The following is a 27,412-nucleotide window of genomic DNA, read 5'->3' as shown; positions in this document are numbered from 1 at the left end:
GCCCTCACAGCCACACGCCATCATGATTCCTCTGCTTAAGGAGGGGAGAAAAGAAAAGGATTGGTGGTTTCCAAGTGTAGGGAACAGTCAAGCCAAGGCCACTAAAATAGCCATGGTGATCCTGAGAGAAAGTGACAAGCCCTTTATCAACTGTCAAACACCATGTGAATAAAGGTTCTGCTCTGCCTAAATTTGTGTGTGTGTGTGTGTGTGTGTGTGAGAGAGAGAGAGGGGGGGGGGGAGTGTGAAGGGGCCCGAAGGCCTGGCTTGTCCTCAAATAGCTCTGCAAGTTAAAAGATACAATATTTATTTCCTTCAGACTAGAAACCTGTACCCTCCACAGGTTCCCGCGCACACGGCTAGAGCACCGACATGGGTGGTTAGATGTCAGACTTTCTCAGGACCATCTATGCCATTTCAAAAAGTCCTTAAGATCACGGGACTGCCTCCATCTGCCGTGGTGTCCATGTGGCTAAAGAGCCGCTGGCAAGTGTCATTGGTTTTCTATAGAATGGCGAACTCACTGAGACACAGCTGTGACTAGAACCCATTCCTCTTTCCATCACAACTGATGATCAGGTAAGGGGCTTAGCTCTGGGGACGCTGGGAGGGCAGTGGGATAACTGGGAAAGAAACCATACTAGAACCCTTCAGGGGGATGTCTGGGAGAGGAGCTGTAATCTAAGAATGCATTTCACATCCTCAATGTTTGTGGGTTGGGTTGTTTGTTTGTTTGGCTTTTTGTGTTTTTTATTTTGATTTTTTAATGGACTCTTCTTACCTCACAAGGAGGCACAACTACAAACCCTACCCTCAAGGTTGCATAAAGGATTCTCCTGGAGATCCAGTCATGGTGGCTTTACCAAAGCTGTTGGGAGCACTACTGAGAGACATAGCTCAGAGGTTGATGTTGGCTATTGGTGCCAGTTCAGGGCAAGATAAGACGTGTACCTCAAGGTTTGTCATCCCACCCTGTACCACCTGGAGCTCACAGGAAGGGTGGCAATGGGAGTGGCTCACACAAAGGCAGAGGAGGAGACTCTGACCACATCAACCCTTACTGCCTGTACATATCCCTCCCTACACCCCCATGCATTATCTCAGCTCTATTTTACTGTAAGGACAGGCTCGAACACACACCCTCTCTGCTTCTAGATGTGTTCTCACATTTGTCCTGTCACTAGCCCCCTTTTCCAAGCAAAGCCCCACCTGCTCTGTTCCATCATCCCTCGAAAGCTCCTTCTCCCCCTTTCCCCAGGGCCACTGTTTCTACTGGGGGAGCCCCCTAGACCATTTGCATAAGGAGGCTGCACCTTCCACCAGTGTGGTGGGTTGGTCTGATGCTGCTTATATTCAAATGCTAAATTCTGTACCCCAAGATCTAGTTGTTCCAAGATGAGCAGATCCTCACATTTACCAGTTTTTGTTGTATGAACCTTGACCCCCAACTGACTTGTTATTGGTTAATAAAGATGCCTACAGCATGTAGCCTGGCAGAAGAGAAGTAGGCGGGTAGATAGATTGTGAGCTCAAGGCCATGAGGGCCAACCAGTTGGAGTAGGTATGGCCCAGGTTAGAACATGGCAAGTGATACCTTGTGGTTATTGACAAGGGAGTAGACAAAATAACATAGAGGGTTGATATCTGTCCAGCTCTGGTACTTTAAAGCTTATTATAAATATAAAGGTTTTGTGTCTTTTATTAGGGAACTAAATAATCTAAGGTGGGATAGAAACCCCCAATTAATATTTACTACAACATACCTTCTCCATCACTGTTCATTGCCAGATGTCTCAAGCCTGAGGGTTGTGGGCTGGCTAATTCATTGATTAACTGCTATAAAAACCACCTTCACCCTCCCACTTCCTCCCACCCCTTACTCTGCCTTTGAATGCCAGTACAAAAGGTTCCTTACTGCTGAGTCCTGGGTTCTGGCCAGCCCTGGGGCATTGTCCCTCCAGCCCACAAAGTTGCTCACCTGCCTTTTCCCTTGGGTTCCCACGCCCTGCATGACATTAAACACCCAGGTGTTCTCTAAATTCTAAGCTTGACCTACCACAGCGCCCTGGAGCTGTGGGATCTTGGGGTCCTTGAAAGCCCTTCCATCCCTTATGAGGTGGTGTTAATACTAAGACCAGGTAATGGATATCAGTGTGTACATTAATACTTCCTACCAGGCCTTCCCTGTTAAATGACTAATGGGCAGGTGGCCTGCACATCATGGATACATTAGACAGAAGGATACATCACATCCCAGGTGGAACAAGATTGCTTCAAACTGCGAATGAGTTAGCTCTGGAATGTTCTATTTAGTATTTTCCAACCTCAGTTAAGTACATATCAGTAAAATGACAGATTAGGGAAACCTACTTCATTTGGTAGCTGGATTATTGATTATCAGATTATTAATTAACTTGACTCCTTCATTTGGTAGTCAGATTATTAATTGGATACAACTTCACCTTTTAACAAACTTTGCCTAAACAAATCCCAACTCAATGCTTATTATGCAAAAGGTACAATTTAAAGGGCTTTCGAAGGCTTAATTATCTTAACCCTCAGGACAATAGCATGGAGCTGTCTTATGCCACAGAAGAGTAAGGCACAGAAAGACAAAGGGATTGTTCACAGTCAAGCTGACTGAATTTGTGTACTCTGTACTTTCTCTACAGCTGCTAAGCCAAGCCTAATGGAAACTGGTTCATACCCGTGAGCATGCTCTGAGGAAACACTCAACAGTGCCCACACTGACGTCACTAGAGCCCAACCATGGCTTTTGTTTCTTTATACATTTAGTAGAAAAACACAGACGAGTATATCCACCTTTTGCTACTTTGTGGGTTCTTCTTTTCTCACCCCCAGCCCCCCCCCCCCAGTTTTACCCCCATCACTAGGCAGGAGAGAAAGGATAGAGGAAAGGGAGAGAGCCCTAATCTAACTTCTTTCCTTTTGTTTTTTCTTTGAGCACGACTACTAGCAAGGCACAACAGACTCCCCTGAACTACCACCAGCCCCACCTCTCAGGGCCCTAGCATTTATGTATCCTCTGAAAAGTTCCCAGAATTCCAAATGTCAAGCAATCGTAGAAACTATTTGCAGCTGGCAAAATTGCACCTCTCCTAGTGCCCGAGGCAAATCATAGTCAGCTGCTGTGGACAGTCCAAAGCAGCCCCACATCCCTACACCTGAGATTAAAATGAAAGCACATTCTTGTAATGTTTCTATGTTGTTAAAAGAACCCCAAATTCCCACTACAATCTAGTAAAATTATGTTGTGAGATCTGATGATAAAAGCAAGATAGAGATCCCTCTGGCCCCTCTTCTCATGTTGCTAGCCATACCTTGCAGTGGCTGGCAAAACCTGCACACAGTAGGAGTTTGGCAGCTCTCTGAGGAGGAACATGGACTCTTCTCTCTGTGGTCATCCAGCCATTCCCTCCACAGAGGCAAGGTGGTGACTCAAAGGCTCACTAGAGGGCACTGTTCAGTAGGGCTGTCCCAGGCATTTGCTTCTGTGCAAGGAGAGATGAGAAAGATAATGCTGGGGTCCTTGGGAAGATCTGAGGATACAGTGGGATCAGAACTGCTCTCAGCTTACCAGAGAAAATGTTAGAACAGGAAGGAAGCACACTGCATCAGACAGTACTTGTCGGGTTTCTGTTTCTTTAAGTAAGCACTAAACAGGACCCCTGCCCTAGTGCACACAGATGGCTCCAGCAGACTGCTGGAGCCCCTCCTTCCCAACACCCATCCTACTGGTATTTCTTCTCCTTCTCCAGTGTCTCCCATGGAAAGCTGAGACCAAGTTCTGTTGGGAGAAATACCGACTTCAGGCTAGCATCTGTCTAGAGTACACATCTTCAGAGTGTCAACATACAATTTATGAAAGTTAAAAACCGAACTGTCAGCTAGGCAGTGGTGGTACAAATTCCTTTAATCCCAGCACTCAGGAGGCAGAGTCAATTTGAGGCCAGCTTGGTGTACAGATTGAGTTCCAGGATAGCCAAGGCTACACAGAGAAATCCAGTCTTGAAAACAAAACCCCCAAACCAATCAACCAACCAACCAAACAAACAAACAAAAAATCAGTACTGTCAGACAAACATAGAATAAATACATTTAACTAATTAATGAAGGAACCATTCAGAAGACCTAATGCCGATTCCAAGCCCATTTGAGAAACTGCATTTAAAAAAAAAAAAAAAGATAAGGTTGGGAGGTTGGTTCTAATTGTGGTGACGGTCCTTTAGGGTCATTAACCATAATCTTTAGGATAGTCCTTTAATTTGGCTAAAACCCTGCAAATTAACATGTAACTTCCCGGGGTTGGGGATTTAGCTCAGCGGTAGAGCACTTGCCTAGCAAGCGCAAGGCCCTGGGTTTGGTCCCCAGCTCCGGAAAAAAGAAAAGAAAAAAAAAAAAAACATGTAACTTCCCACTGTGGAGGGGAGTGGGGAGAGAAAAGTAAAGAGTGATGTGTAGGTGTTTCCTGTACAGGATTAGGGACCCTTCTTGAGGTGCTATGGAGACGCTCAATGGGACAAAGTGCCTGTCAACCAGAGTTCAGAACCCAAACCCACAGGAAAGCAGGACATAGTCTCACAAGTGTCTGCAATCCCAACACTCCTCTATTCAGAGAGGGGAGGCAGAGACAGGAGGATCTCCAGATGTTTGCTGGCCAGTGAGCCAGGCTTACACAATGGAGACGTCCCACCTAGATTAGGATCTATGATGCCAAATATCCTCTGACCTCCGCATGAACTATACAGCATGTGAAAACCCTTCCCTCTCTCACATCTCTCTCTCTCTCTCTCTCTCTCTCTCTCTCTCTCTCTCTCTCTCACACACACACACACACACACACACACACACACACACACACACACACACACACCCCTCTACCTTCTGAGAGGTTCTATTCAGCAAAGCCCCGTGTGACTTTGAAAACACATCTTGTACTGTCTTTTGACCTGTTTCTAAGTTCTTGGACATTGTTGCTGCTGTTGTTCTTGTTGTTGTTTGGGGGCTGAAGAGGTGTGTGTGTGTGTGTGTTTCTGTTTGTTTTTTCTCTCAACCATAGCAAATCTCTCTCTGTCTCTGAGATTGTCTGGATATTCATTAGGTTTTTGTCAGGTTCAACCCACTGTAATAAAGAAACCCTTGAAGGAGCCTTGGGAGGAAGGGCATGACTTTAATCCCAGCACTCGGAAAGCAGAGGCAGGTGGATCTCTGAGTTTGAGGCCAGCCTGGTCTACAGAGAAAGTTCTAGGCCAATCAGGACTACACACAGAAGACCTGTCTTCAAAACAACAAACAAAAAACCCTAGAAGGTATAAACTTCTCTATCATGATATAGTTCCTGCCCAGGCTGGGAAATATTTCTTAACATTTACCAGATATTTAAAATGGCTTAAATTTTTCAGATAAGATATTTTGGTTGTCTCTTTCCCTCTCCCTTAATTCCTCTCAGATCTTCTTTACCCTACAATTTCATATTCATTCTTTCTCTCTCTCTCTCTCTCTCTCTCTCTCTCTCTCTCTCTCTGCTTTTTATAATCAAAACTTATCTGATTGGAGAAAGGAAAAAATTGTGGTTCTGAGCAGAGGAGGGAAGCATGAGGACACTTAGACATCCGGTGGAGATGGAGATGGTCTCACGACCCGAGTGTCTTTGCCCCTAACCAAGAAGCTGTTTGCAGTTGACACCTGAAGGGAAGAAGCACATCAGTCTTCTCTGGAGGAGCGCCATTGAGCCTATCAACCGCACTCAAGCACAGGCCCCATGCCCAAGAGTAGTAGACCGACATAAAGTGAGCCCATCTTTTTTTGCCTGTATGTTTTGTTTTGTGTTAGCTTTTTTGGGGTCTGATTTTCTTTATTTTTTAGTTTGTTTTGATTTTATGTTTTGTTTTGTTATTGTTCTTCCTGTTTTTTTTTTTCCTTTTTTGAGAAAGAACATTTAGTCGAGTGGAGGTGGAGGTGGAGGTGACCTGGGAGAGACTAGAGGAAGAGAAATAATATGATCAAAACATATTGTATAAAGAGTTTTAATAAAATAACAGCTTATGCTTTATAGCTGAAGTGAGGCGTGTCTCAGGGCAGCCTTTGCTGAGGGCTTGTCTGTGGTAGACATGGCCCTTAGTGCTGTGGATTATATTAAATCATGTCTTCCCCACAGCTCTACGCAGTGAATGAGATGCGGGATGAGGTGTGGCTTATTGGTGAAGCATTCGATAAGCAAGCTTGAGTTTGATCCCTGAGTCCATGTAAAAGCCAGGCATGGTAGAACACACACACTTGTAATCCTGGCTGGGGGCTGGGGGCTGGGGGCTGGGGGCTGGGGGCTGGGGGCTGGGGGCTGGGGGCTGGGGGCTGGGGGCTGGGGGCTGGGGGGTGGGCAGAGACAGGAGGATCCCTGAGCTTGCTGGCCAACTAGCCTAACTAAGTCGGGAGCCTCAGGCCAGTGAAAGACGCTGTCTCAAAAAACCAAGATGGATGGCTCTTGAGGAACGACCCCAGGTTGATCTCTGGCTCTATAGAGGCTGCACGCAGACACACATGGAAGAGAAAAAGGAGGAAAAAAGCCCAACAGATTCCTCCTAACCACAGGATCTGGGCTATTAATGATTTATAAGTTCCAGAGTAGTTCCACCCAGGCTGGAGACAGTAAGGATGTCTTCCCAGAGGAACTGGAAGGCAAGCCGCATAGGTTGTCACAATAGGGGGAGAAGATGGGTCTGTCTCTGCTGTAGTGACTGTACACTACACAGTCAGTCCTTGCTCATGGACCTAAGAGCTTCCAGGGCCCACCTAGTCCTGGGGCTTTCCTAAAGGACCATGTGTCTATTGTAGCAGGGTCAGGGCACAGACACACCCTTAGCAAACGTCTCTGCCTTTGTTGAGAGAGTGACGAACTACCTTCATTGGCCTTTGACTTAACCCACCCTGCACCAACCTAGCAGTCTCAGGGAAGCAGGCTGGAGAGGACACCTTATTCACAAAGCTCTAGGGGGCAACACTTGGATTCTTTATTACAGACAATACCCTGCACCTGGTTCAGCACGGAAGCCTTTGGGGCATGCGCACTCCAGGAACCAAGCAGTGGGTGTGGACAAACAGAGGTTGCCCTTCCCTTTCACCCTCTGACCCACCTTTGGAGAGGAGCAGCTTCACTGCAAATGGTCCCAGAACTTTCCACAGATTTCTAGTGTTCTTACTGTCATTGGCCCTTACGAGCTGCCCCAGGAAGGCTGGTGAAATAATAGGTCCAGTCCAGAGACCCAGGCATGTTCTCTAGAACAAGAAGAAAGGGAAATTGGGAGTGTAGCTTGGATTGCAAAACTTGTGGTATTTCTGTGTGGGTGGAGAAGCCAGATGATGAGGTGCCCCCAACCCTCCAAGTTCAGAGGATCTTTTGGCAGCTCTGGCCTGGGAAGATGTAGCCCACCTCCCATAGGACCTCAACCCACAAGGATTTCCTGTATCCTTGGGAAGGTCGCGTCGGGCAGACAAGGAGGTCTCTGAGCTCCTGCAAGCTTTGTAAGGAGTGTTAACCAAGCAGTTTCCCTGAGGGGGAGTTAGTAAAATGAAGTATTTTTGAATCTTAGTATTTCCTGTCTTTATACACAACGACTCTTTCTTTAAAACAGAGCTTTGGAATCAGTGAAGACAAATCTTAGTCTCTGGCAAGTTGTGTTTCCTTAAAAGGAGGCCAATCCCTTCCTGGCAGCTTTTGGGATGCATTCATAGAAGCAGCAATGCATCACCTCTGTTGATGGAGCCTGGCTGGGCTGTGGCATCGCGGTCATCAGCAGAGCTGCAGGGAGCCCTTCACAGACCCAGGCTGGAGGCCAGGGTGGTACTGAGGACTGTAGGTGCCAGGCTACACAGCCAACCCCACCCAGCAGGCCTTATAGACGGTAAATTAGTCATCATGGGGCTAGCCTCCACACTTGGCTTCTCTCCTCCCCTCTTCTGGAGTACAGAGGTGCCCCAAGTACAAACAATCATTGAGACTAGGAGCAGGGCTGGGGAGAAGCTCAGTGGTTAGTGTGTGCCATGCAAACCTGAGGACCAGAGCTGGATCTCAAAATCCAGCCAATGAGTCGACTAGCACCCTCAGTGTGTGGGCGGAGAGCCTGACAGTAATTGTCCTAACAGTAACACAGCTGATAAAACTGGGAGCTGACAGGGCTGAGACACAAACCCAGGCCTGACTGACTCTACACTCCTTTCCCCGTTGAACCACACCAAATAACCTTCCAATGCCCTGAGAGGTGAACTGTGAACAGCATCAAGCCCTCTTGTCTGTAGGACAGCCATCTCCACGACCTGCTAACTGGGCAGGAGGAGAGGGGCCACAGTGTGCATGCTCAGTGACCCTTGGTTATGGGTAGTTCTAGAATGGGGTGAGTGGGGACATTTGCGTATGATATTTTGTGTTAATCTGGATTCCTGAGGTGGATGGAAGTGAAGTGTCTGTTATTATTACTTTTATTTTTCCTGGACTGGCACTGGAACTCACAATGTAGACCAGGCTGGCTTCAGACTTACAGTGATCCACCTGCCTCTACCTTCTTGTGTGCTAGGATTAATGCCGTGCACCACGACACCTGGATTCTGTTATTTTGCTAATTCATAATATGTAATGAAATATTTAACATACATAGGCCATGAGAGTGTCCAAAGCATTTAAAATTCAATGAATTAATAGAAATCACGTAATATTCAACTTTATATTATCAATGCATAATACAATTCCTGATATATAGTAGATTTGAGTCACTAGGAAATAGACAAGTCTCCCTGTTAGGCAGACAGAGAGGGGGAGGGACCATGGTTAGGTAATAAAGGTAGTGAATTTCCAAGATGGCCAGCTTCCTTCTGGCAGCTTTTGTCTTCCACCAGCAGGCCCACTAAAGATAGACTGACCCAGCAGATTCAAGACTGGATCAAGACCTGTCTCGAAACAGTTGTGGGCCAATTCAATCATCCTGTCTTCAAACTGACCAGCCCTAATGTAGTGGATGAAAAACTCTCTAGGGGCAATAGAACCCCAGCCCTGAGGAAGAGACCAGACTTCCCGAGTGCCCCCTCAACTTTGCAGAGGGTCTTTTTTTCTGTGTGTCTGTTACGTGTGCATTGTTTCCCCACATCCAATAAATGCCTTCCTTCAACTGCTGATCCTGTCTGCTGTGCTTGAGATCTCTCCGCTGCGATTCCATGCACTTCAGGTGTTTCCTGCTGCTTAATTCTTTAACTGGCAGAGAAAACAAACCCCATCCAGACCCCTAGACTATAACAGGTTCTTCATTTAAATGTTGTATTGCTTCCTATCTATCTGTCTGCCTGTCTGTCTATCATTCTATCTACCTATCTACCATCTATCCATCTATTCATCTATCCATCCATCCATCTATTCATCATCTACTATTCATCTATCCATCCATCTATTCATCTATCCATCCATCCATCATTCTATCTATCTATCTATCTATCTATCCATCATTCTATCTATCTATCCATCCACCCATCTATCCATCCATCCATCTATCTATCCATCCATCTATCTATCCATCCATCATTCTATCTATCTATCTATCTATCTATCTATCTATCTATCTATCCATCCATCCATCATTCTATCTATCTATCCATCCATCCATCTATCTATCCATCCATCATTCTATCTATCCATCCATCCATCCATCATTCTATCTATCTATCTATCTATCTATCTATCTATCCATCCATCATTCTATCATCTATCTGTCTGTCTGTCTGCCTGTCTATCATTCTATCTATCTATCCATCTATCCATCTATCTATCTTATCTATCTATCCATCCATCCATCCATCTATTCGTCCATCTACCTATTCATCTATCCATCCATCCATCTATCCATCCATCATTCTATCTATCTATCTATCTATCTATCTATCTATCTATCTATCTATCCATCCATCCAGCATTTTATCTATCTATCTATCTATCTATCTATCTATCTATCTATCTATCTATCTATCTAGTTTGTAGAAATAAGTGCACTGCACTCAGCCACAGCACGAGTGCAGATCAGAGGACAACTTTTGGGAGCTGTTTCTCTCTACCATGTGGGTCCCAAATATCAGACTCAAGTCTTTCACACTTGATGGCAGGTGATAATCTCTCCAGCCCCAGAGTAGATTCTTAATATACACTAAGCCGATGGAATGGTCTGGAACTCACTCATTAGGCTAGACTGACTGGCCACTGTGTGTGCACTGCTAGAGAAGGAACCCACCTCACACAAGTCAGACAAAATGGTCTGTCATTGAATCACACCCCCAGTGTTAGAGATACCGTGAAAAGTACCTTTGCAAATAGCTCTAGAGAAATGGGTTTCACGCAGAGAACAATTTAAATCCCAGAGTACTATCTTCTCAGCCCTCCTTTTTTTTTTCCCTTTGCAAAGCCAAGAGTCAGACTGTTAGGCTATGCTGACTCATGCCTGTAATCCTGGTACTTGGGAGACAGATTCAGGAGGATTATCACAGATTTGAAGAGAGCTTGGGGTATGAGTTCCAAACCTATGGAAGAAAACCCAGTGTCAACCAGTCACCCTCCTCGGGTCATCTTTGTTGTATCAGCAGGTGACACACCTCTCACACCTCTCACACCTGCTTGCCTACCTTTCTGCTCCCCCATAGAAAGCTCAGGTTTTCACCAGCCAGTGGCAGTGCATGCCTTTAATCCCAGCAGGCAGGCCTCTGTGTGGGAGGCCAACCTGGTCTACAGAGCAAGTTCCAGGATAAGGACAGTTAGGGTTACACAGAGAAACCTGTCTCAAAAAACAAAACAAAACACCCAAAACAACCAGAACAAATAAGCAAGCAAACAAACAAAAAACCAAAAAGCAGACAAACAAACAAGCACAAAGAAAGCTGAGGTTTCAATCTTGTAATAGTTTTTTGTAAAATGATCTAATTTTTCTGTGAATGGGCATATGAAATGTCTCATGCACTTGGAGGTCCGCAGCACGTCTCATCTGCTTCCTCAGTAAACAAGTTCTTCAGTGACAAGTGTGCAGTAAAATGCAAATAAATGGTTTCTAAAGAAGGGAATGTCATACACACTGAATGCCCAGGCCCAGGGGCTTGACGAACTGTTCCAGATATTTAAGGAAGATTTAATATCTGTCCTTCACAAACTCTTTCAAAACTAGAAGAGGAGCACTCCTAGCGTTCTTTAAGAAGCCACTGTGACCCCGATTCCAATAATCCCAGCACTTGGGAGATGGATAGAGAAGGATCAGAACTTCACTTCATCAAGGTCATCCTCAGATACATAAAGTTTAGGTCTACCCTGGACTACATGAAACCCTATTTCAAAATAAAACAAATGTCACTGTGAAAATTAAGAATAGATGGCCATTTCCTTAATCTTGTACTTAGTGGTGACAAAGAAAAATAAATTTTAATGTCAAAACAAGACAAAAATATTTATTACTATCATGTGCTTTTGTGCTGAGGGTTCAAGCCAGGGGTGATTAGTCAAGTACAGAAACAAAGACATGAAGAGAGGAAAGGAGGAACCACCTGCTGACAGGTAACTTGATCTTTTATGTAGAAAATTCCTCATTTCCCCCTCTGATGGCCAAGGCTTCACTGGGCTGGACTCCCAAGTTTACTAACCAAGGTTACTCTTCATGGCAGGACCTGGCTCGGCTTCCACAGCCAGGTCTACATACAATAGTAGGCAAGTGGAGCCTACTTGATCACACATCCCTAACTCCCACCCCGGCCCCGGGACCCCCTGGTCCTGTCTCTGCTCTGTCGCCTGCTCTGGCTTGGCTTTGCTCTCAGGTTTAGATGCTCAAAATCATTAGAGGAACCTCCTCATAAAGGACAATGAGTACTTGAACTCAAACACAAGGGCAAACACACATGGGCGAGCATGCATCGTACACAGAGATAAAACGACATCTACAGATGATATCCCCATGCCTGTCTTTTTATTGATTCTATTGCATCGATTTTCAGCTCGCACAGTTTTCCTTTTCTGCCAGTGTCCCTTGTCCATCTTCCTGCTATAGAATCATCTGACCAGCAGCAGTCTAGCTGCTACCCTTTTAAAGTTTAATTGACATTTCTCTCCTAATTTCTCCTACTCAGAGACGAACAATTTTTAAACTTTTTAAAGCTCCCAAATCCACCATCAAACCAATGAGACAAGTAAGAGCTCAGAAAACATAAAATTCCTTAAGTCAATACACCGTAAGAACGGCCCACATTTCACACAGATACTCGTGTAGACTGTTCCAAAAACATAGCACACGGTGGGAGTTCTAACTTTGAATTCAAGAAGGCAAACTACACAAATGACCCACAGAGCATCCGAATCTTATAAACAGTTCCACACTGGCCTGTCACCTCTTAGTGTCAACATTTATAAATTAACAGACATGCTCCTCACGGGACTTGGATGTTTGTGTTCATTGAACCCAGTTTAAAAAAAAAGAAAAGTGACTGGATGAACTCTGCAAGACAAGCACGGGTGTCTCGTGTGGCCACTTCACCGCAAGGGCCCCTGTGTTTACAGTATGAATGTCTCTGACTAGATTCCACCACCCAAGTGTATGCTTTGGATACAGGGGGTTCTACAAAGGCTGTGGGGGCCCTGGGGAAAAGCATACTGAGTACTGAACATGTCCTTTCCAACTGCAGTCACCCATCATTGCTTTTACAAACATTTTTAGACAGGGTGACAGGAAGCTTAGGCTGGTCTTGAACTTCTTATATGTGGAAGATGACCTTGAACTTCTGATCTTCCTGTCTGCACCTCCTGGGGCTGGGATTATAGATAGGTACCACCGTTTTGTTGTTGTTAATTTGTTATTGATTTTGCGGGGGTGGGAACAGAACTCTGGGCTTTGTGCATGCTGGGTAAGCACTTGGTGATCAGAACTGAGTCTCTAGCCAACAGCACAGCCCTGCCAAGAGCACCTGCTCTTCTGCTATCTCTCCCAAAGCCTGTGGCCTTTTCCCAACCATCTGTGTCTCCCTTCACAGTCCAGCCACCCTCAGCTTTATCCTAAGGAGTTCAACTCTCCTCGCTGTTCCAGTGTTTGTCAATGTCTTAAATAGTCCCAAACTGACTTCTCTCCATCCTCCATCCTCCTTTTCTGATGGTTGATCCATTCTACTATATCTCCTCCTTCCTGAGCAACCCTCACATCAGTCCATTCAGAAAAACAAAAGCAAAAACACTGTGGCCCCTACTTGACACCATCCCTGGCCCAGCACCTGCTGACTCAGCCACTCAGTCTGTACTAGTTGAATGAGTGAGTGAACTTCGAGTGCACACTTGTTTGTGATAGGCTAATATCTGAGTTCAGAAGGCACCCATAAAATGTCCCAGGATTACCTGGTAAAGTATCTAGGTTCTCATATGCCACAGCAAAGAATTAGATGGAACATGGAATTTATGACGGTTAATTAAGAAAAGGAAAGGACTCCAAGAAGGGGAGTGGATTAGTGAGGTGAGGGCGACATCCCCAAAGCACTGGGCCATGAGGTACATGGCCCTTTGTAGGACATTTACATTTATCTCAGGCTTTCCTCCAGAAAACTCTGTTCCTTGCCTGCAGCCCCATGAGGAAGGGTTCCAGTCTTTCTCCATTAACTGCCTTCTTTTCTGCATTAACCTTGATTCCTCCTACCACACTTCCTAAGCTTCACTGCAAATTGTTCTTGTGTGAGTCCCAGCTTCCAGCCCTGTCTTCAGGGATCAAGCAGAGCCATGCTAACCTAGCTCAGAGTTAGTCAGAGACCAGATCCTAAGCCTGGGGGATCAGGGAAGCAAAGACCTTCTGCCTGAACCACTCCATCACAACTTGCAACGAAAGGCTCTGACCTCTCTCCTTGTCCCTCTGCCAGTCCCCCTCCCATGGAGGATAGACCAGCTGCTGTCATCACTAGCAGCTAGTCTCCAGAGCAGGAAGTCATCAACTGTAAATAAACTCTAAAGCCACTGTTGTTATTGGACGTTTCTATAGGAATCTCTCTAGACAAGATTTGACTCCATGTAGCCACATTATTCTGTAAGAGCTTCCCAAAGACTCTCCACTGGGGTTGAGTGTATGGAAACCACTCAGTCACGGAGGTACTCAATCACACACCTGTCATCCAGCTGAGCTGGGATTTCTGAGAGGCCTAGATGTGGCCATCCCTGAATCCTATTGAATTCTTTACTTTCTACCATAGTCTTCACATACAAAGGTTGTGATAGAGGCTGGAGAGATGGTTCAGTGGTTAAGAGCCCTGACTGCTCTTCCAGAGGTTCTGAGTTCAAATCCCAGCAACCACATGGTGGTTCACAACCATCTATAATGGGATCTGATGCTCTCTTCTGGTGTGTCTGAAGATAGCTGCAATGTACTCACATACATAAAATAAAGAAATCTTTTTTTTTAAAGGTTGTGATAAGCTGTAAAACCAGGAATCACTTCATACACTTGAGATACTGTTAGTATCTAAATCAAACACCTACTCAACACACATTGAGTACGTCCTATGATGTGAGCCCTCAGACATCATCCACTGTACTGGATCTGACCAATACACTGTCCATGGACTGCTTGGCTTTCTCTCTCACTGGGAAATTGGCATGACTGTCCACCATACACTGTAAACTCCAAATCCTGAACAGAACCATACCTTATACTGAGCTTTCTACACCTCATTAGAAAGCCAATGGTTCTATAGAATGTTCCAGGTCTAGAGCCTAACCATAATTTATCTTGGGCCATCTTCAGCCCCCTTGGTATGCGGCCAAATGTCTTTGTGACTTAGATAAATCTTTTGGAATATACAAACAGACCCTCAGCTTCTGCCACCCAAAAGGCTAAAAATGCCATCAGATAACATCTGAGACCTATGACTGAAATGTCCTCATGTTTCTATAGCCTACTGTGGGACCAGGAAAGCCATGGAGCCATGACCAGTAGGCCTGGAGCAAGAGTGGGGTCAAGGTGTGCCCAAATCCTGGAAATCTCATCTAGAAACTGGTGGGAATAGGACTCCTCCCTTCCTACCCTGGGCCAACATGTCCTGGCATCTGTAGACCCATGTCCCCAACTTTGCTCCACCAAAGGAGGTCACACAGCCTGTTAGCCAGGTTAAACTTGTTTTCTTCTTATAAGATCATGTCCAGCAGCACCTAGAATTCCTCCTTATGAAAATGAGGCATCCCCAGCACCCTGGCCCAGACCAATGATATACACTCACTCCATAACCCCTACTTACCTCCAAGAGGTTAAAATAGCCTTTGTCCCCCCCCCCCAATCAAATGAACTGCTTAGTGAAGCCTGCCTCTGGAGAAGTCTGTTTCTTGTCTGTTCACCTGTTGCCTCAGGTCTCTATCATTCCTGCCCCTCCTCCCATACCCCTTGTCCCCCCACCCAATGCCCTACAGCCAGGGCTATGTAGAAAAACCTTGCCACCAAAATATATAAGTAAATGAATGAATGAATGAATTAGCAAATAAATAGGTAGATAAGCAAATAAATAAATAGATACATGAAGAATGGCCTAAAGTTAGAGAGAGAGGCTAAAAATTACAGCCCGGCCTTGCTTCCTAACTCCTCTCAGAGGGAGCTGCTGAGAGATCATGGCTTGATTTCATCAGGCTATAAAATCTGGTCATCGTAGAGTGCCGAGCATCAGATCTAACATGCCCATGATCTAACACACCATGCTCTAACACTAGCAGGCTGGACAATACAGCTTTTCACTTGGTGGCTATGTCCTGAGAATAGCACCACAAACACACAATGGTAAAGCCCACCTATAAACTCAGGTCTACACGACTCCAGAGGCAATGCTTCCCCAGAAGAGGCCAACTGGATGTTAGGTTTTAACAGATTCCTGTGGTGTGTCAAGGCCCCCAGCAGTAAGTGGAGAGCTCCAGTTTGCACATGAGTCTTCTCAGTATGTCTTCTTGCCAATTCTCCGGACTCATTCTAGGGGCACTCTCCTAGCAATCTGGGTGGATTCTGTTCATTCTCTAATCTTCCAGGAACCTGAAAGCCACCATCCTAAGCTTCACCCCCTCCTCTTCTCAGAGAACTGGCTCAGACTCCAGTCTTTTCTCAGCCTGCTCAGTGACCTCCAGTGCATGCTCTGGGCTCTTGGGCAAGATGGTCTGGCAGGGACAATACTTGGAGGCTAGTGCTCACTGTGGTGGCCAGTCAGGAAATGCCACTGGCTCCAAGGCAGTGCTGTCTGTTTCAACTGGGAGGCTGCCTAAGTATGAAAACTATTGGGTTTTTTTCCCCCTTTCCTTTGAAGATTTTTGTAAGGTTGGAAAAAGCACCTAGAACTTTCAAAAGCAGGTTGGTTTAACTCCATTTTGACTCTGGTCTGTGTTGTGGGCAGTGACTGATCTGAGAAAACCGCTCCATACAGTGGTAAGCATAACAGTCATCAAAGGTTGAATCTGAATGGTATTGTCATCACTGAGCAAACAAAACTGCTTCCAATTGGGAATCACTTGGTATCTGTACGAGGGACACTGGCACCTTTGCTGTCCTCCTTATTAGGCTGAATGCATATGGCGGGCATTGGAGACTGTAAGGAACTTTACTCACCTCTATGAGGAATTCTCAAGCACGCAGTGTCCTAAACTCACCCTCTCTAAGCCAGCAGACAGCTATGGCCTTGGCACCATTGTGCAGTGGTGGCAGAAACATCAAAGAATTGGAGGACACTGCTCAAAGGGATCCACGTTTACTGGATACCTACCCTGTGGCAGGCACTACTCCACATGCAGAGATTAAACACCTTTATCTGTCCAACTCCAGCACTGGAGGCTGACCACTGTGGTCTATAGTTAGTGGGTTACCAGACTGTTATAAGGTTCTGCTAACCCAAGATGCCGACAGAGGGTCAAATGGAGGAAAAAGAGGGGCCTGTGTTACTATCAGTGCCCATGGCTGCCCCCATGTCTGCCCCTGTAGTGTTGATAGTTGGTTTTTTCACCAAGCAGTACTTCCTGAGGGCTCCAGATCACTCCAACAGCACTGCCGTCCTCTCTTCCTTCCTCAGGCTGCGGACAGGAAGATTCCAATGGGGTGGGGCAAGGTTAAGCAGCCAATGAAAGCTTAAAAGGTCAACTTGCTAGGATCTATAATCACCAGGGAGACAAACCTCTGGCCATCTCTGAGGGATTTTCCAGATTGGTTTGAAGTGGGAGGACCCACTCTAGATGTGGGGAGTACCACTCCATAGATTGGACAGTATGAATAAAAAGCAAGGTAGCTGAGCACCAGCACTGCCTTCTGTCCCTGCTTCCTGACTGTAGATACCTGAAGACCACCCCGACACATCTCTGCTGCTGTGCCCTCTCCACCATGATGGCTGGTTTTGAACTTGCTTTTGTCAGACATTTTAGTTACATTTCTGCTGCTGTGATAAAACCCTCCAACCAAAAGCAACTTGGAAGAAAGGGTTTATCTGGCTTGCCCTTACAGTCACAGGGCAGGAATTTAAACAGAAACTAGGGAGAACTGCTACTTACTGGCTCTCTGACTTGTTCTCTGCTAGCTTTCTTATACAGCCCAGACACAACCAGCCTAGGAATGGTGCCACCCGCTGTGGGATGAACCCTCTGATACCAGTCATCAGTCAAAGCAATTCCTCACAGGAATGACCTTAAGTTAATCTGATGGGAGCAATTTTTCTATTGGGGTTTATGGATTGATGTCTATATGCAGATGAGGGCAGGCACAAGATAAGGCAAGGCCTGTGATTGGGCAGTGAAAAAGTAAGGTGGACACAGAGTTTTGGAGAGAGAAGGGGGAAGAAGGAAGAGGAGGGGGGGAACCAAGACAGAGAAAGAGAAGGACGACCCAGATCCTTGTGGCCTTAAATGGCCACAGGTAGTTATGAATATTTTATAAGGGATGAATTATTACAGGCAATCTGTCTAACCTAGGTGGGCAGTTTATATCAATATCATTTGGCTCTGAGTTTATTGTGTGGACATTTGTGGAGAATTTACTGATATCAATGAGATTGATAAATTACAAGCTTCTAGAGTTTTGATTTTAATGGGTTACTAGGAGTTGTGACTATAACCACAGGGGACAGATGCTGGGAATGTGAGCAGAGTCCGCATAAGAGAGCAGTGAGATAGGCAGTCTCTGAGACTGGTGTGACAGAGACCTGCCGTGGGAACCAGATGGGTAGCCGCTGATAGGGCTAGCTATGGCAGGAGATCGCTGCAGGGCAAAGAGAGTAGCCAGCGGTAGCGTGGGATGAAAATTGGGAACTTAGCAAATTAGGTGGAGACATTTTGCTGAATGAGATGAAAATACCCCACAGATGCCACCCCGGTGCCAGCAATAGCGTGGGTTGGTGATGTCTATGTATATTATTTCCCACAACAGGGTAAGTAGGTCCTCTTCCCAGATGACTGACTCTAGGTTGTGTCAAGTTGACAATAAAAACTAATCAGGAGGGCTGGAGAGATGGCTCAGCGTTTAAGAGCACTGACTGCTCTTCCAGGGGTCCTGAGTTCAATTCCCAGCAACCACATGGTGGCTCACAACCATCCGTAATGGGATCTGATGCCCCCTTCTGGTGTGTCTGAAGACTAATCAGGATATCAGATAGTTTGTCACAGTCACAGGAAAAGAAGCTGGTGCTCTTCTGCCTCTCTGAAAGGGAAAGGGCAAAGCTCAGAGACAAAGACCAGATTGGGTGCTGCCTTGGGCTGAGGAGGCGCACCATGCAAATAATTCTCAGAGACAGAGCCCTTCCTGATACTGCAGGCCCCATGGTCGCCCCATGCTCCACTAACCCCTTCCAGCCTAGGGAACATTCCAGAGCCCCAGGAAGCAGGCAGGACACCCGGACCCTGCCACTAGTCACCTCTTTTGCCCTAACACGATCTGGGCTGTGACGCTGGCTCACTTGCCTTACAAGTGCAAGATGCTGAGTTCCAGCCCAGAAATCACCTTTAAAAGCCAAGCATCGTGGTTCACACTGGCAATCCCAGAGCAGGGAAGGCAGACACAGCACATCCCCATGACTCACAGTAGCCAGCCGAGCCTATTTGGTGATTTCCAGGCTAGAGAAAGACCCAATCTCAAAAAACAAGTGGACAGCACCTAAGAAAAAGCACCCAGGGTTGACCTCTGGCCGTCACACACCTCTGTACATACATATATGCATATACAGAAACACATGCGCCCATATTCATGAACATGTACACATAAAACAAAGAGAGAAGAAAATCAAGCTCTTCTAGCCTTGTTAGTTCTTAGCTCCCCAACTCTGTTTGTCTCTGTCTCCATCTCACATGCCCTAACACACATACATGCACACACATACACATACATGCATGCATACACACATGCACACAGAGATACACATGTACACACACACACACGCACACATGGACATGCACGCTTGCATGCACACACACAGACACACACACAGCTGAGTCAGATGGAGGACTCATCACATTTCACTGTCACTGGCTGATTCTCCCATCTCAATACTCCGTCCCAGCCCACGAGACTTAGAAAGAACGGCTGCTGGCATGAGTTATTTCTGTCAGCTGAGTCACCAAGTCAGAAAGCAAGCTAAGTCCTAGCCTTATGTCTGATGAGAGTAGCTGGAGCCAGCCAGGGCCTTGGGACCAGTGAAGCCTCAATCGTATCACGTCTGGGAGCCTAGCGCTCAGATTCTACCCCAAGAGAGCACCTGCCATTCAAGGAGGGACGCGCCAAAGATACCAGCCTGCCCATCTGCCTTCTGTCCTGTCCTGGTGGCAAAGATACCCAGGCCTTGTCCCCACCAACACAGTCACTTGTGCTGGTTCAGGACTGTCTGCTGGGACAGCTGCTCCCTGTACCCATTCTGACTTGTGGCACTGTCCATGGGTCCCAGGACATTCTTATTTGATCCACTGAGCAATTTGTACCCTCAAGAGAGGCCCACCTGTTCATATCTGGGACACACACTAGTGACTGGCCCAGGCCCAGAGCTTGCTACTCCTTGTTTGCTTCCCTCTGCTGCTCTGTAGGCAGAGCCCCGCCTCTTGGCTTCGTTACTTTAAGCATCTCCCCTGCCTGAAGGACAGTCCATTTCTGCAGCCATGTCTGACCCAGAGTCACCATGCCATTCACACTGTCCTCCCTCTCCCCACATTCTTCCTCTGGCCTCCTCTAGCCCTGGCTCTACCCACTACTCCCCTGCATCTGTAGAAATGTTCCTCATGTGGGCACCTGCATGGCTCCTGGGAAAACCCGAGTATTAGCAGTGGCCGGGACCACTTCCTTGCCTCTTATTCAAGGAATTTAAATAAAAGCCCACACAGATTTGTAAAATACCAAGAAAATTTGATTTCAAGCAAAGCAATAGAAAAGGTCAGAATGCACTCCATGGGATCAAAGATATTCAAGGGCCCCAATTATTGTGTGGGCTTCCTTTTATGCGGTTCAAGAGGAAGGGCTGTTCCTAAGGAAGTCAGTTTTGCAAAGTTCCTTATTTTGACTGATGGATTGTGTCAGATAATTTTTCTCTTTCACATGTCCCTTCCCATAATGCATTTGATGTAACTCATAAGCATGCCCAATTATGTATAGATTAAAAAAATGGCAAAAAAGGAAATTCTCTGTAAAAGCTCATTTGAGGACAGACAGTTTTGCCTTATTGTGCATGCGCTCAAGACCAGCTCACGTCAGATCGATCCCTCATCTTTCATACTGAATATAAATGGAATATAGTGAAGAGAATCTAAGTTTAATAACTGTCAAGGGGAGGGGAACTTATCTGATTGTTGAGAGGGGTGTGCATGCAGCTCCATGCAGTAGAGGGTCTGAGGTTACTAGAGGTTCAGAGTGAGAGGTGAGTATACAGCACACATGGGCAAGGCTCTCAGGCCAAATACATTCACTGGGGGGAGGGGGTGTGTTACAGAGCCCAAACCAAGTGGAGTCCCAGGTTGCTGAACTATTCCCTATGCTTCTCTGCCTCCCAAGGAGCTCTTGAATCTGAGAGGTTTGGTATGATAGGACGGGGAAGAGAGGCCTGGAGAACATGAGAGGAAAACAGCTTCAAATTAGGCTCAAAGAGTATTCGTTCTCTCTCCCCCTCTCTCTCTCCCTCTCCCTCTCCCTCTCCCTCTGTGTGTGTGTGTGTGTGTGTGTCCTACTTTTTTCTGTTCTTAAAGATCTTTATTTTTACTGTGGGTGGGGTGGGGTGTGTGTGTGTGTGTGTGTGTGTGTGTGTGTGTGTGTGTGTGTGTGTATGCCTGAGTATATACCATCCAGAAGAGGACATGGGATCCCCTGGAGTTGGAGTTACAAACAGTTGTGAGCCGCCATGTGGGGATAAATCCTAAGTCCCCTGCAAAAGCAATCCCTGCCCTTAACCACTGAGCTATCTCTACAGGCCCTCTTTGTTTTTCAAAAACAGACTCACCATATAGCCTAGGTTACCCTCTAACTCATGACAATCCTCCTGCCTGGGCCCCTCAAGTACTGTACTTGGCCTCTCCACTTCTTCCCCCAGCCCCCTTCTCTGAGGGAATTTGGGAAAGCCCAGCATGGAGAAGTCAGAGCAGCCTGAGGCAGGAGAAGCAGCAGTGAGTGGCGTTCCTGATAAAACACATGAAATCTGTGGCTTTTCAGATTTGGAGCGTTTTAGAGGCAGACATCCTCTCGCAGGCAGGAGTCGAAACCAGAGATGGAATGAATCACCCTGGTCTCCTGTAAAATAGATGAGGAGCTGAGCCCTGGCGAGCCACAGTCAGTCATGGCTTAGACTCGGTGGTCACAGCTGCACTGAGTGATAGCCCAGTAAATGAATCACCTGCTGGCAGCCTCGCCTTGGAATATTTACAAGGAAACAGGCTTGGGGAGGCAGACTCTGAGGACAGTCTGCTTTGTCATTAGGGAGGGAAAGTCTGGCTCTCTACAGGATCAAAGGGGGCACACAAGGGGTCGGATTCTACCAGGGAGAGAAATGGGGTACAAAATTGCATCTCATTTTCTACAATGGCCAGCGAGCCTTTCCTGCCTGCCCTCTGAGCTTTGGCAAAGAAAAGTATGAGGCCCTCAGACGCTGAGTGGTCATGAGTCTGCTCTCCTGTTTTGTTTTGCTAAGGCTTGCCTGCACTGTGGCCACAGGAGCCCCAAGCTGGGCCCCTCTTCTGGCTGTTGTGCTGATAAAGCACTCTGGGTGAAGGGAATTCGCCTCAGAAGAGTTTGAGTTAGACGTGGAGAAGTTTCCGTGTACATCTAGCTGAGGAGAGAGCAGGTGCTGCAAGTGAGCCCCGTGTGACTTACACAGGCAGCCGGGGCGCCTGCCCCACCCCCACTATCCTCTGTCTCATCTGTACAGTTCCCTGCCCTGAGGAAGGCCTCAGAGGAGCCATACAAGGGGTGTCATGCAAGAAACACTCCACCAGGCATCAGGACCACTGGGCCAGGTGGTCCTGGGTACTTGATTTTGATGTCTAAGTTCTGTTCAGTCAGAATCCTAGTGTGTCATTGTTGGTTTTTTGATCTATGTTCCTCACTGTCATAGGTGATGTGGGAGAGGGATGCAGAGGCCGACTCTCGGACATCACAGGTGCGAAAGGCTGTGGGCCCAGGAGATAGAGAAAAATAGTCATGGATGGAGACGCACAGACGTTTCCAGGGCTGCAATGAGAGGCATTTGAGCTGACTACTGAAGGCTGAATAGAAGTGAGCTAGACCAGGAAAGAGTGGCCTTCCTGTGGAAGGGACAGTGGCAGAGAGGTCACACATGGAGAAAATGGAGTGCTTGGGTCACTGATGGCAGCAGGCACAAGTCTCGGGTTGTAGACAGAAGTAAAATATAAAAGGTGTGAGGCCACAGTCATAGGAGTTGGAGCCCACGTCTGTCTAAGCGGTCCTTTGGGAATGAAGTCCAGAGTACGGTTCCTCTGCTCAACACTGCAGAAAGTCCCTTTGCACTCAAAGCCAAGTCAGGCCAACCCAGACTGGCTTCCAAGCACTGTTCATCACCTCCTCCCTGCCCCCCATTGCACACTCTCATACACTGCTCCCCATTCCTCTCCTGCTGCCCCAAGAAATGCTATGTCTTGATGAGGCTGGCCCTGGTCATCCTTTCTAAAATTGCCAGCAAGATGGCTCAGTGGGTAAAGGTGGATTCCACCACGTCTGATGACCTGAGTCTGCAACCCAAACCCACATGATAGGAAGAGAGGAAAACTTCCCACAAATTTTTCTCCTACATGCATGCTCTGGCATGAGCACACACCCTAAAGCACATGTGTCGGCAGGCGCAGCACAAAATAGTAAATAAGTGTAGTCTATTTGTGAGTTTTAGCATTTTTCTTCACTCATTTCACACTCCCAAATCTCCTTCCCATATGCAATTCTTTTCTTCAGAACAGCATTTAAAAATATTATATCTACCCCCACCGACCCCCACAAGAATATAAAGTCCATCAGGACAGGAGTTTTTAAATATAATATTTTAGTACTTCTCTGAGAATATCATATGATGTGTTTTGATCATGGTCACCTTGTGCTCTCCCCCAACTCCTTCCAGATCCACACTCCCCACCTCTCCACCCATTTCTAACTCCATCCTCCCCTTTTATTTTGGTAATAACCCACCAAGTCCACTTTATGCTGAATTTATACTCATGGTACAAGGCTATCTACTGCAGTGGGGTTTACTGGGGAGGTCACATCCTTAGAGAAAACTGACTTGCCCTCCCTGAGAAGCCTTCGACTGTCAATAACAACTCAGTTAAGGGTGGGGTTTTATGAGCCCCTCCCTCCTCGTGCTGGAATGTTGGCTGGCTTGATCTTGTACAGGTCATAAACAACCAACCACAGGTGTGAGTTCATAAGGTCAGAAGATTCTTTCAATCTGGTACTCCCTCAGCCTCTGGCTCTTACAATCTTCCCAGTCCCTCTTCCAAGATATCTATGGGAATTTTATAACAACAACAAGTGTGATTGATGGCATAAGCTGGTGGGGGGAGGGGCATCAGTGGATAAAGTTCTTGCTGTGCGACTAGGAGGGTTGGAGTATGGATCCCCAGAACCCACATTCGTGCCAGGTGGTCATGGCATCCCTCCTAGGGTCATTCCAGTCTCAAAAGGAAGAGACAAGGGATTCCCCTAAGCACGCTGGCTAGCCAGACTAGCCATGTTGGTGAATTCTAGGTTTGAGAGATCCTGCTTCAAAAAATAAGATAGAAATGGCTGAAGAAAGCGCTCCTTGATGGCTCAGGGGTTAAGAGCACTGGCTGCTCTTCCAGGGGATCCAGGTTAAATCCCCGGTACCCACGTAGTGGCTGACCACCATGCCTGACACCAGTTTCAGGGGCTCTGGCACCCACTTCTGGCCTCTATAGGCATTGCACGCACATGGTAGGCATACATGCTGGCAAAACACCCATACACATGAAGAATACAGAAAGGGAATGTGTAATGATACAAGGGACTAGCTCCAAAGAGACACCTCTGGAAACAGGAAGAGCAGTTGGGGCCTTCCAGGTGAAAGTGCTGGGTGAGCAAAGACAGTTGACAGAGGAGACAGAAGAGCCAGGGTGCTTCTAAGCTTTGGCCTTGGATGTAGCAGAGTACGAGTGCTAAACTCGGTAAAACAGGTCATAGTCTGTGTGTATAGCAAGGAACGATGATGTGTGTGTGTGTGTAGCAAGCACACACTCAACAATGGCCAGTGCTCACAGAACTATGAGGCCATACAGCATGCTATGGCGGCCTGCTGATGCCTGTGATGAAGGCAAAGGGACCATCAATACCCCAGGGACAGGCAGTGGGAGAGAAGGGCCCCAGGAGAAGTGGACGCAGGCAGCCTGGGAGACTCTGGGACTTTGGAAGCTAGGGGAAGAGACTGTCCAAGAGGGAAGATGGCTAGTCAAGAAAAAAATCAAGACAGAAAAGCAAGAGGCTGCCCATCGAGATGCATCTGGTGGGCTCAGCAACAGCGCCCCCAAGTGGTGCATGGCCTCGGAGGCAGCCAGACATTGGTAGGTGGGATTTCCTGCCTTCATTCTCACCTGAGTGAGGAAGAGAAGACAGGATTCTCCTGAAGGCTGCTGTTGAGGGCCGTCCTTGCAGAATAAGACTGCTTTTGTCCACCCCTCTCTTCAGCATCTTGTAACCTGCCCACCCTCTCCCCAAAGCCCCAACTGCAGTATCCCCTCAGACCTCTGTAACTTCAACTGTCTTGCACCCCTCACAGCCCATTTGGTGTGTGTTTGGTAGCGGGGCATAGGTACTGTTCTAGACTGCTTCTCTGTTGCTATTGTAAGACGTCGACCAAAAGCAACTTCGGCTGACATTTCCCAGTCAGTGAGGGAAGTCAAGGCAGGAACTTGGAGAACCACTGCTTTCTAATTGGCTCTCCAGAGCCTGCTCAGCCTGCTTTCCCACACATCCCAGAACCACCTGCCAAGGGTTGATAGCACTCACAGTAGGCTGGGCCCTCCCACATCAATCACTAATCAAGAAGATGCCCCCACAGGCTTGCCACTCTGAGGGGGGGAAGCTCCTCAGCTGAGAGAGTTAACAAAACTAACCAGCCCCAGTACAGCATGCGTTTGGTTTTCTAATCCTCTGATTACTCTTAGTTCCTTTCAAGTACGAAAGCAATCAAAACTCCAGAGGGAAGAGAGTATTTGAAACTTCCTTCAGTATCTTGGCCTGAAACAGAAAAGCCATCTCTTCAGAGTCCTGCCATGGAGCCAAGCTCATGCCACACTGGATCAGAAGCCACACCTAAGCTGGACGATTGTCTTAGATAGGGTTTTTTTTTTTTTTTTTTTTTTTTGGTTCTTTTTTTCGGAGCTGGGGACCGAACCCAGGGCCTTGTGCTTCCTAGGCAAGCGCTCTACCACTGAGCTAAATCCCCAGCCCCTAGATAGGGTTTTATTACTGTGACAAAACACCGTGACCAAAAAGCAAATCGAGGAGGAAAGTGGTTGTTTGACTTACACTTCCACAGTGTAGTCCATCACTGGAGGAAGTCAGGACAGGAACTCAAGCAGGGCTGGAACCAGGAGGCAGGAGCAGATGCCCAGGCCATAGAGGGGTGCTGCTTACTGGCTTGTTTCCCCTGGCTTACTCAGCTTGCTTTGTTGTAGAACCCAGGACCATCTTGGGTGGCACCACCCACAACAGGCTGGGCCCTCCCGCCTTGATCGCTGATTGAGAAAATGCCTTACAGCTGGATCTCGTGGAGACATTTCCTCAACTGAGGCTCCTTCCTCTCTGATGACTCTAGTCTATGTCAAGTTGACACAGAACCAGCCAGCACACTGTGCCCTTGGGTGACAACTCTAAATACAGAGGGGAGTGCAACAGGGACCTACACCCTCACAAGCTCATAAACTAGTTGACTAGTGCATATACAAGCAGCTTACTAACAAAAATGGACCATGCGAAATGTCCAAGTGCAGACGAGACCCTCAGGTGCGGTCCCTAGGAGCCACAGTCTGCATCTTTATCAAGGTCTCCCAGATCTGTGTGCATTTCAGAGCCTGCAAAGCCAACTCTGTTCTCTCTGCTCACCACTGTGCTCTCACCACTGTGCTCCCTCCAAAGGTCCACTGCTCCCTGTAACGCTTCAGGGTCCTTTGTTCTCTTCTTTTCCCTGTCCCTGGAGAATGTCACTCTAGTGACTACAACTGCTACCTGCTCCTCTAGGACTCCCCAGCCCACTCAGCACTTTTCTTTCTGTCTGTCTGTCTGACTTATTTATTTAATGTATATCTGCATGTACACCTGCAAACCAGAAGAGAGCATCGGATCCCATTACAGATGGTTGTGAGCCACCATGTGGTTGCTGGGATTTGAACTCAGGACCTCTGGAAGGGCAGTCAGTGCTCTTAACCACTGAGCCATCTCTCCAGCCCGCTGAGCGCTTTTCTAAGTGCCCAGTTCACAGCACCAGATCCCTGTGATGGCTTGAGATTTCACCAGCCTGTGGACAGTGCATCCTATTCCTCCAGCTCTCAGGCTGTAGTCCCTAGGTCACCAGGATACCCAGGAGTCTGGACTCCTCCCAGACTTCCCTCTTACCCTCAACCCTGCAGTCCATTCTATAAGTGTTTTATAAATGACTTCTTGGTGCAGTGAATGTTTGGATGGTCTGGATGAAGGCAGTGACGAGCAAGGAATGTGGAGTGTGTGAAGGGTCATGTCACTAAAGACACAGTAAACAAAAGAAAGGGATTTTGTTTTATTGTATAGATACAGGGAATAAGAAGGAATATGTTCCAGAAGATCACAAAAGGAATCACACCAAAGACAGAAACCAGCTGGAGACCACCAGCCAGATGGTGGAGTCAGTGAAGGAGAAAGAACATGACGTTCTGAAAGCTGAGTGTAGA

The 27,412-nt window shown here is 47.0% G+C and overlaps 1 long non-coding RNA gene across 2 annotated transcripts; it reads left to right on the top strand.

Moving 5' to 3' along the window:
* Positions 1 to 328: 328 nt before the first annotated feature.
* Positions 329 to 9,180, top strand: LOC148004219 (uncharacterized). 2 transcript variants are annotated; one of them, XR_015627806.1, is made up of 3 exons: positions 329 to 579; positions 5,582 to 5,810; positions 7,038 to 9,180. It is a non-coding gene; the product is annotated as an uncharacterized LOC148004219 (long non-coding RNA). The 2 variants fall into 2 exon arrangements; XR_015627807.1 differs by having other exon boundaries at positions 352 to 579; positions 8,911 to 9,180.
* The last annotated feature ends 18,232 nt before the right edge of the window (positions 9,181 to 27,412 follow it).

Source organism: Rattus norvegicus, chromosome 8, assembly GCF_021556685.1.
Source record: "Rattus norvegicus strain SHRSP/BbbUtx chromosome 8, alternate assembly SHRSP_T2T, whole genome shotgun sequence".
Lineage (NCBI taxonomy): Eukaryota > Metazoa > Chordata > Mammalia > Rodentia > Muridae > Rattus > Rattus norvegicus.
This window is presented reverse-complemented; position numbering and strand designations above follow the sequence as displayed.